Here is a 10807-nt window from a genome sequence, read left to right as displayed (position 1 = left end):
TTTTGCAAATATGTTAATCTGATTACATTTGATTTGTACCTAAACAAATTATACTTAATAAAGCATAACAAGAAAGTGAAATTTTATTTTTAAGACTTGCTGGGTTGGCACTAAACTCAGCCACACAATCATTTAATAAATGGGGTATAATCAAATAATACTAGAGCAACTCAAATAAGACTAAGACTGTAGGTTGCTGGTTTGAGTTCCACTGCACAAACTTTTTTTTAACATCTCTGCAAAAACAGTAGAATTGCTCATTATGCATGGAGCTTGTTTTCACGGTGTTTGGGTCCCAATGCCCTGCAGCCAGTTGGAAAAAATGCAAAGGACAGGAAAGAGAGATTTACGATAAATAACTTTTTTCTCCAACCACAATGACCAAAAACACAGCACGGAAACAGTGTCTGAGAATGTAGATTTTTTAAACCACATGTTTTAAACCAATATGTAAAGGGAAAACTGCATTTATAATAGCTAAAACAAGTAAACAAAAGTACCTTGATATAATCTGGAATGTTGTCATTCCTCTTTTTGAAATAATGGTGCTAGCATGTCACCTACAATTTAAGTCACAGTGCTTTGCTTTGCACAAAACAGTGCTTAATTTCACTCTGTCATCCCCTTATGCGAGAGTCACACTAAGGAAAACAGTTGTTGGAGACTTTGCCTACCAGAATTATTACGACTGTGTTCAATGAACTTGTAGCTGCACTGCTACTGAAATGCCTGCTTCAAAGACAGAAGGCAGGTCTGGGAACACTCACAGCTGCTTTCTTCAAACCAATGTTGGCACATCACAACAGAGATAAAATTGCAATAAGAGTCAGTTTGCTATCAGTCAGTCCATGTTTTCCTATTTCTCAATCCGGGTAGCAGGGACAAACCAATCAGGCTATGATCTGACAAGTCAATTGTCAGAATCTTGCAGTCCTTCATTTTAAATCTGTCTGCAGTAAATATAAAACATAATCAATTGTGGAGTAAACTTAATGTGGGATGGAGTAGTGTATGTAGCCTCTACTCTTTGGGTGAAGATCTCTCGAAACATCTATTATGTCCATCTCTTCCATTAACGTTTTCACTTGTTTAGGAAGGGGTTTGTTCTGAGGTGATGATCACAATGAGTCTAGTATAGGGTTTAACTTGAAATTGAAGTCCGAAAAGTTCAACTTTTCTCTGTAAGTTGAGGCTTTCTTGATTGCTGTTCATGGAGGCTTCACCATCTGAATCCTTAGCAGTCTCGTATATCTTTGTCTCGTCTTCGTAAAGAATGCTGAGATGAGCAGGGTAGAGGTTTTTATCCTTCAGACCATTCCTTACTTCCATGCAATCACGTCTTCTGGCAAGGATTCTCAGAGCGTAGTCGCGGTCGATGCTGATCTTACAGTTGTCCCGTGTGTAGCCTTTCTTTTGCCAGGCCTGCCTCACCACTTCCTCCTTCATTCTGTAATTGATTGATTGATTGATTGATTGATTGATAATTTAATTCAACATGTGAACAATATACAAGTACATTTAGAAAAGAAATGAGAGAAAAAAATATATACTATACAAATTACATACAAAAAAACATTCTGATTAATTTACATGTTGAAAGGGAGTGGGAAGAAGTATACACTTATTTAATCCCACCCCTGTCCCATAAATTATCAGTGAATATTTAGTCAGCTTCCTTACTGATATAATTTGTAATAAAAATAGTGAACAGATTTCTGATATACTATATACTATAATATCACATCATGAATTTTTTGTTTGTTTGTTTTTAAATAGAGACATTCACTTAATTTAAATATTTTCCTTTTCTTTATAGATCGAGAAGATCATATTTTTATAACTCTTTTTGAACAGTTTTATGTTTGGACATTGCTTTAATTCCATATTCAGTTTGTTCCATAGTTTCACTCCATGAACAGAAACACAAAAGCCTTTTCTTGTAGTACGTACCTTCATTGTTTTGAAGTTACAAAAACCCCTTAAATTATAACTTCCTTCTTTCAAAAAAAAACATACTCTGAATATTACCTGGCAGTTCTTTATTTTTTGCTTTGAATAGAATTTGTGCTGTTTGGAATTTCACTATATCGTCAATTTTCAATATTTCAGACTGCAAAAATAGTGAGTTTGTATGTTCCCTATAACCTGCATTGTGGATGATTCGAATTGCTTTCTTTTGAAGAGTAAAAAGTGAATGTAATGTGGTTTTATAGTTATTGTCAGGAACTTCATGAGGATGGATCGGGGCTGTGCTCCCGGTGGGGGCTTTGGAATCAACGCTCTGTGAGCTCTCTCAATCACCATGTTTTTCTCATTGTCAGTGTCCAAATTTTCTCTCGGTAATTTCTCTACGAACTGAATCATCGCTTTTGGCTCACCCTCAGCTCCCTCCAGGACACCATATATTCTCACATTTTCTCTTCTTAAGCATCGCTCTTGGTTGGTTAGTCTCAGCTGGGTCTGCTTGTACATATTTAGCAGCTTAGATATAGCCTCCTCCGTTTTCTGCAGTCTCTCCTCGTTTTCCAGGATTCTAGCTCCCACCTCATCCAGTCTTGTGTCGGTTTTCGATATTTCTCCTTTAGTATCTTCGAGCTGTTCTTTGACATCTTGTCTGAAGTTGCATATTTCTCTAAGAATCATGGTTAAATTCATCAGATGTTCCCCTTCACTGGGATCATCTGAAGCCAGGTTAGCTGTGTGACATCTAGCATCGGTTTCTTCACGTGATTTTGTTTCGTTGATTGTATCGATGAGTAGAGCAGGTTTCAACCCTTTCTCACAATTGGAGGAACAATGATTTTTACCTGTGTTTATATTGTCTTCAGGATAGCTTATGTCGGTTTTTTTGGGAGGCTGTTTACTATCCTACCATCCATCAAAAACTGGAAAGTCCTAGAAGAGATTTCTGAGTTTGTGGATAAGGATCAGCTTACATTAAAGGAAAAGAAAGACAATTCTGGAAATTCAATACATTGCAAACAAAAGCGTATAATTCCAAATCAATCCCTAGACCATACAGACAAGACAAGCGTGTTTGGAGTGTGTAGTTAATGTGTTGTCTTTTGTAGTTAGTGTGTAGTGTTGTGGATAGTTCTGTGTAGTGTGTCAGAACAATGGGGCGACTGCTGTCTCCAGGTCGAAAAAGGAGCGATACACCTGCTGCTGTCAGACCTGCAGGTATCAGGCTGTGATGTTCTCCTTTATAGTGGACAGAAAGTATTTTTTGGAGTGGCACAAATAATTTGTGTAGCATCTTATTGAATGCAGAACAGCTGATTGTTCTGTAAATAGTTTGAAATGGTTATTTAAAAAATCAAGGTAAAATGTAAATGGATGCAAATAACTTTGTTGTTTGCAAAACTTGTGCATAGGATTTTAAAACTGACAATTTATATTTGCATTTGAAAGTTATGAAATATGATTCATTAAACATGTTTGTGGTTGTTACAGTAAAAAATATAACTTTCTACTCTGATTTTATGTTTTTTGTCTGATTTTAGATGAATTCTGTTAATACAGTATGTCAAAATGAAAACACAACTGTAAATTCAGACACGTGAGGTTGTGCTGAAAAGGATGATACCAAATAAGGCAAAGTAAATTGTTTTTAAAGGGAAAATCTGGAGGGAAAATCAAAAGTAGTTAAAAATGGCCAATTATACCCTGGACCCCAGAGGGTTAAACGTGTTTTTTTAAAAGTAACGCAATAGTTACTTTTCAAGTAATTAATTACTTTTAGAATATTGTAACTCAGTTACTAACTCAGTTACTTTTTTGAAGAAGTAACTAGTAACTATAATTAATTACTTTTACAAAGTAACTTGCCCAACACTGGTGAAGAGCTTATCAGACAGGAACCTCACTGAACCTGAAAAGAAGGTGTTAGCCAAAGGTCTCATTTCTGCCATTTCTCCACAACAGCAACTCATCACAACCACAGAAACAGTGATAAGGATTAATAAATTAACACAACCTGAAGCAGAGCAAATCACGCTAAAGGTTTCAGATACATTTTCCTGAGCAAAAATTACTCTGTTTAACTTAACAATACAAGAAAAGAAGACTATCACTTCCTATTATCACCATATTACCAACTGCCTTTTGTTCTAAACTCAACTGATTATTACACAAAAATTACTGCACTCCTCAGTGACAAAGATACCTATGAAGCCTTAAGACGAGACCAGAAAAGCAACTACAAAGAAAAATCATCAGTTGGCTACAACAACTTGAAAGGATAAAGCCATTGACCGTCCTACATACCACTGCCTGTACCCAGGGAATGTTATACCCTGTATTCATGGACTTCCAAAGATCCACAAAGAAGGAGTCCCTCTCAGACCCATTGTTAGCAGTATAAACTCAGCCACCTACAACATTTTCAACCACCTTGACACCATCCTGATTCCCCTTGTGGGGAATACACCCCATCACATCAAAAACCCCATTGACTTCACCAATAAGGTCCAGAAACGTACACAGATGAAACCATAGTGTCCTTTGATGTGGTCTCACTCTTCACCTGTATACCTATAACTGAGGCTGTGGAGTCAGAAAACGACTACAGCAAGACAGCTCCTTAAAAAAACAGAATCAGATTTACCCTTGATCAGATATGCAGACTGTTAGACCTCTGCCACCACATATTTTAAATACAACAAGGGTTTCTACAGACAAAAACATGGATGTGCAATGGGCACCCCAGTCCCACCTATTGTAACCAACCTTTACTGTCCAAATCAACTCAGTGAAAAGAAATATTTAATTAGGGAAGATACAAAGGATAATAGTTTGCCATTTGTGGACCGTGCTGTGTACACTGAGGAGAATGGAAACCTCAACACCGAAGAAGCCCACACACACAGGCCAGTACCTGCTCTTTGACCTGCTCTTTGACTCCCACCACCCCCTCAATCACTCAGTGAGTGATTGAGGGGGTGGGGGAGTGGAGTGTTTCAGTGTTTCAGTGTTTCAGTTTGCCATCTTAGGGAGAAATCAACACATGTCCTTTGTATGTCCTTTGTTGCTGACATTTATTGATAAAAACAGCACAAAAAACCAACCATTTGTACACATATTTACAAATGGCCTGCTGAGTGGTGCATGGAGCATGTTCATTGGTTCATGGACCTCCCTGAACTAATGGCATTTATGGCAGCAACAAAAGCGGTGAGCTTCCTTTTGTGTTTCATCTTGATGCATTCTCAATCATCCAGGGAAACAAATCTCCAAAAGTCACCAACTTGGAATGTTTCAGTTTGCCATCTTAGGGAGAAATCAACACACATGGGTGTATGTCCTTTGTTGCTGACATTTATTGATGAAAACAGTACAAAAAAACAACCATTTGTACACATATTTACAAATAATGATAAAAAGTGAGTGAGTACATTTCAACATTTTCAGCAATCACTCACAATCCTGGCACTGCCACGGTATCTGTCGTCTGCATTTACCACATGTGTACCTGTAGCAGTGAACACATCGCACAGTGGCCTGATTTTTTTTGCATCTGTGTACTTGGATTTTAGGTCGCAAGCCACCCAAAACTTGCTCCATGCACCACTCAGCAGGCCATTTGTAAATATGTGTACAAATGGTTGGTTTTTTGTACTGTTTTTATCAATAAATGTCAGCAACAAAGGACATACAAAGGACATGTGTTGATTTCTCCCTAAGATGGCAAACTGAAACACTGAAACACTCCACTCCCCCACCCCCTCAATCACTCACTGAGTGATTGAGGGGGTGGGGGAGCTGCTAAAAGCGGTGAGCTTCCTTTTGTGTTTCATCTTGATGCATTCTCAATCATCCAGGGAAACAAATCTCCAAAAGTCACCAACTTGGAGTGTTTCAGTTTGCCATCTTAGGGAGAAATCAACACACATGGGTGTATGTCCTTTGTTGCTGACATTTATTGATAAAAACAGTACAAAAAACCAACCATTTGTACACATATTTACAAATGGCCTGCTGAGTGGTGCATGGAGCAAGTTTTGGGTGGCTTGCGACCTAAAATCCAAGTACACAGATGCAAAAAAAATCAGGCCACTGTGCGATGTGTTCACTGCTACAGGTACACATGTGGTAAATGCAGACGACAGATACCGTGGCAGTGCCAGGATTGTGAGTGATTGCTGAAAATGTTGAAATGTACTCACTCACTTTTTATCATTATTTGTAAATATGTGTACAAATGGTTGGTTTTTTGTACTGTTTTCATCAATAAATGTCAGCAACAAAGGACATACAAAGGACATGTGTTGATTTCTCCCTAAGATGGCAAACTGAAACACTCCACTCCCCCACCCCCTCAATCACTCACCCCCACTCCCCTCCCTCCAGAATTCCTAGGTAACGACCTAATATACATATGAATGACTAGCCAATTTAGCTTCCACTTCCACCATTTGACTGCTCTCGGGTTTTATAGGTAGAAAGGTAGAAGCCTGGGGATGCTAGTGTTAAAACAAGTTGTTATCCCAGTTGGGTTTTGATCAAATCAACAAAGATGCACAATTTAGAAGGTCAGACAACAACAAACAGAAACAACGTTGTCATCCTGTATGTAGCAGGTTTATCAGAGAAACTCAGGATAATCTTCTCCACTCATGACATCCCAGTGCACTTCAAACCTAGCCACACACTCAGACAAAAAACTGGTTCATCCCAAGTACAAAACTCCCAGAGACAAACCAAACAACTTAGTGTGTGCTGTGCAGTGCAGCGAGGAATGCTCAGACCTCTACATTAGAGAAACCAAACAGCCACTCCATAAACGTATTGAAAGAGGAGTGAAGAAGCCATCTGTGAACGACCATCCTTGAACAGACGGTCGGCTTATCACGCCCACTGTCTGCCACCTACAATCCAGTTTTGAGATCTTCTCCCCAGCACTTTAACGCCCACTCACATCTGGCGTCAGCTGATCTCAATAGGTCACATGATAGGGTGAGTAAAGGTTTCACCTGAAACCACTGCTGATACTAACCCACACCCTTTTTCACACCTTGGCTCATGTGATGAGGCACCTGATCGATAGTGGGTCAACGACCCTCTTAAGGGACAACTCCCACTAGGGCTTAAATAGCTGGGACTTTCCACCATTTGTTCTTTGTCCCTAAGAAGCTTCTCAAATGAGAGATGAAGAAGTCCAGTCACTTTTTCTTTTCAAGCTCCTTAATTTGTCTGAAGCTGTTGCCTACCACTAGGCCACCTATGCAATTGCCCTGTGAAAAATGTAAGATCAGCTGGTCCTTAGAGCCTTTGACACTTTATTTCAATTCATTACTTTTTTGTGCATTTGCAATAATATTAATGTTTGATTTGACACAAAATCCCAGGGCACACTTGGGTTTACCTCAAGGCACAGCAGTATGTTACCACTATCCATTAACACATGTGCTTGGATTGTGAAACAATACTGGCTAAAAATATATCCTTATATCCTTGAGTTGCTATTTTTGTCTTTGTGTTTGAGTAGATAAGATAAGATAAGAAGAGGCACTACAGCTTAGTTGTTCCCTCCTTTGTCCTCCTGTTTCCCCTCCCTCTCCCCTCCAGAGAGGAGTTAAACAGTCTGATGGCGTGTGGGACAAAGTAGATCTACAGAGGTTTAGGGGAGTGAGAATAAAATGCAGCATTATAACATTTGGGGCTTTTAGGCAAGATGACTTATACAGTACAGAGTCATGCATCCATTTTTGGCCTAGCTGTGTAAAGTGCCTGGCTCTGCAGGGCTGCTGTGATTTAACACACTGCCTCCTTTCAGTGAATCTGGATATGAGGAGGGAGCAGGTTATTATTTATAGTCTAAATTCCTTTTTTTTTTTTTTTTAAATGAGGAGCTAGAGCATTTTGGGGTTAGGTGTCTGGCTTAAGACTCTTGCTCAAGAGCACTTTTTAGAAGAGTGCTCAACTCACCCGTTTCCTTCACCCAGATTTTTCCCATTTAACATTCCCCATTCAAGCCTTTGACCCTTCAATCATAAGCCTGCCTCTCTAACCTATACCACACAGCTGCCCCAATTTAGAAAAAAACATTATGTCCAAAATTGTCCCCTGTTGGGAGATAATGTGAAGTAAACTACCATTATCATCTCTTATCAGTCTTAATGCGGTTCCAGCCACACTACCAAGTGATATTATAGCTGTTGTTAAATGTTACAGTCATTAACGGCACGCCATAACTCTCATTGTGCTGTTTTAGAACCGCACAAATCGACGCAGATCATTTGTTATGCTGATCGTGTCGGCAATCACTCTCTTCGTAAAGCTGCACAGCATTAGTTTAAGCTCCCTCCGCTTCAGAGTAGCCACTATAACACAAGACGAGGATCGACTGACTGATTTATCTTTGATAAGTAACCATCTGAGAGAACTTCTGACTAGAAAGCTGGTGGACTGAGTTATTTATTTATTTGTTGGATAAGTTTGTGTTACTCAAAGACTATCTGCTCACTAACAGATACAGCTGCCCTACTAGCTGACTTACTTAACTGTTGAGAAACTAATTGAGTGACTGAGAGATTGGTTTACCGTGTGACTGGCTGAGTTGACTGACTCGCTTGATACCGAGCAAATCAATTTCAAGGCGAGCGGTGGTTGCAACGGTAGAGAACTGAGCCCAATTGGCAGAAGGAACACTAATCACCACCAGGAGCCACGGATACATGTTTTGGTTGGATGTCTCAATTCCTCGTCTTCCTCTGAATGCTGATTATATTCCGCTGTGGGAGTCGACCTTCTCGACGGCCTACAGATGAGACTAAAGCCTGCTCTGTTTTGTTCCAACATCGCAATCCTCAGAGAGAGCAGAGATGAAAGATAGATAGCAAGGGAAGTAATGGAGCTGTTGACTTTGTTGTAATTAAAGAAGACAATGACTGAAGTTGTTAATCAGGCTGATGAATGTCTCCCGCTCTTTCCTTTGTGTATGGATAGCAATGCTGTACGCGCTAAGCTGATGAGAGAATTACAGTTCTCTCACTGTATTAAATAGGATCACGAACGTGCACGTTTTATCCTCCTCTTTGAAAAAAAGATCAATACTACTTCTTTAGTCATATGACGGTTTCTAAAGCAAGAAAGATTTTTTTAGTGTCATAGTGATATCTTGAAAATAATACTCAGTATGCATATCAAAGCCTCTCCATATAATCTGAAAAGTAAGCATATGCAGTTTGCTCATTTGACATTTTTCTTTGGTCTGTGATCGATGTGGGAGAATGTAGTGATTAACTGTCAGGAGTTTGCTTGGTGTCCTTTCAGTCTATCCGTTCATAAAGAGCAGGGCCTGCAGCCTTGTTAACAGGAGATGGCTTAATTAGTGAAGGAGCAAGAAGGGAGTGGAATGATGATGCATTTTGCCTCTTTTTACCGAGGTCTGCACTTAGGATTACCTGCCCCCCATCTGTAATTGATGCTTCTGCCCTTTCCAAAGAATCAGAATCAGAATCAGAAAGGGTTTTATTGCCAAATGTTGAGCAGGTTTACAACATTAGGAAATTGCTGCGGTGCTTCAGTGCAAACATACTGTCATAAATTGCGCTTAAATAGACATGAAAAAATAAAAGTAAGAAGAAGAATTAAAAGTGCTACGTAGAAAGATATATACATGAGTGCAGGTGGTGATCAGTGCCAAACATGGAATGATGCAGTGAACACAGCGTAGGGTCATGTGTTAGTGGTGGGAACAGGGGTGGGAAAGACTGCTAAGATGAGCATTATGAAACACACAGTAGTTGTAGTATTTCATTGCCTTCTGCTACTTTTAAGGATTATGATGCGCAACAATTAATCTGTTGTATTAACGAGCATAGTCTAAGTAACAAAAGCCAGATATTATGGAGCCTGACATGAGAATCACTTGAATCCAATATACAAGCTCAGTCAAGTTAAAGGTTGTATACCTTCTATTAATTTTCACAAATACTGTCTCATCCTCTCAGTTCTTATGGCACTTATATTCATTCAAGAGTTTGCTTTAATTAGTTATTTAATCCAAAAAAAAAGGTGAATTTTATAACCGATGCATGTGACTAACAACTGCTCTGAATTAAGCAGTCACAGAGAGATTTCTGTTTGGGAGTTGTATTTAAAAAGTTAGAGGACTATATCTTTCCTTATATGTTTCATGACAGCAGCCACTAGTTTGTGAAGTCCTGTTTTGAAGCCTCGAGCATTTTGGTAACAAGCGAGCGGTGGATCAGACTTTGACACAACATGCTCACTGGTAACAACTTGTCAATCAGTTAATTAAAATAATTAATTGAAATTTAAATTATCCGCATTATATTAAATAATACTTGACAAATAATTATGTTATAAATTGCAATAATAAAAGATACAAAAATAAAACATAACGCTTAACTGATGTGAGTGAGTTTGGGCGTTTAGGGCGGCCAAAATCAGAACTGAAATTAAAAACAACATAAACCCCTGCCCCTTCACACAGTAGCTAAGTAGTGATATCAGACACCGCAAAGCTTGCATGACTGGTACACAGTGCATGATTCAAAATCTTTTGAAATGTAGAAGAGGAAGAAAAGAGAGCAGAGAGGGACTAAAATAAAACGTGTTACTCATGGCTAAGAGGTATTTTTTAAGTGGAGACAGGTTTATTTATGCCACAAAATTTAGAAGAATAAATCAAACTAGAGTTTGTGTCAAAGCTGTAATGTTACCGCTAACGAGTAAATCAAATCTTTTATTCTTCATGCAATCTCTCTCTACAAATCAACACAGTTGTCTAGCAGAGAATGTTCTTTTCTACTATTTTTAAATCATGTTGTGCTTCATTGAT

At 38.8% G+C, this 10807-nt stretch overlaps 1 long non-coding RNA gene across 1 annotated transcript in view; it reads right to left on the bottom strand.

The window, feature by feature from the left end:
• Window positions 1-312: 312 nt before the first annotated feature.
• LOC146582846 (uncharacterized) overlaps window positions 313-10807 on the bottom strand; it is a 71862-nt gene continuing 61367 nt past the window's right edge. Inside the window, exon 4 of the long non-coding RNA XR_014893078.1 lies at window positions 313-1447. This is a non-coding gene — a long non-coding RNA (uncharacterized LOC146582846). The remainder of the gene's footprint in view (window positions 1448-10807) is intronic.

Source organism: Mchenga conophoros, linkage group LG1, assembly GCF_057382185.1.
Source record: "Mchenga conophoros isolate Kocher_MC1m ecotype Shallow Benthic linkage group LG1, M_conophoros_male_GT1.1, whole genome shotgun sequence".
NCBI classification, from domain to species: Eukaryota; Metazoa; Chordata; class Actinopteri; order Cichliformes; family Cichlidae; genus Mchenga; species Mchenga conophoros.
This window is presented reverse-complemented; position numbering and strand designations above follow the sequence as displayed.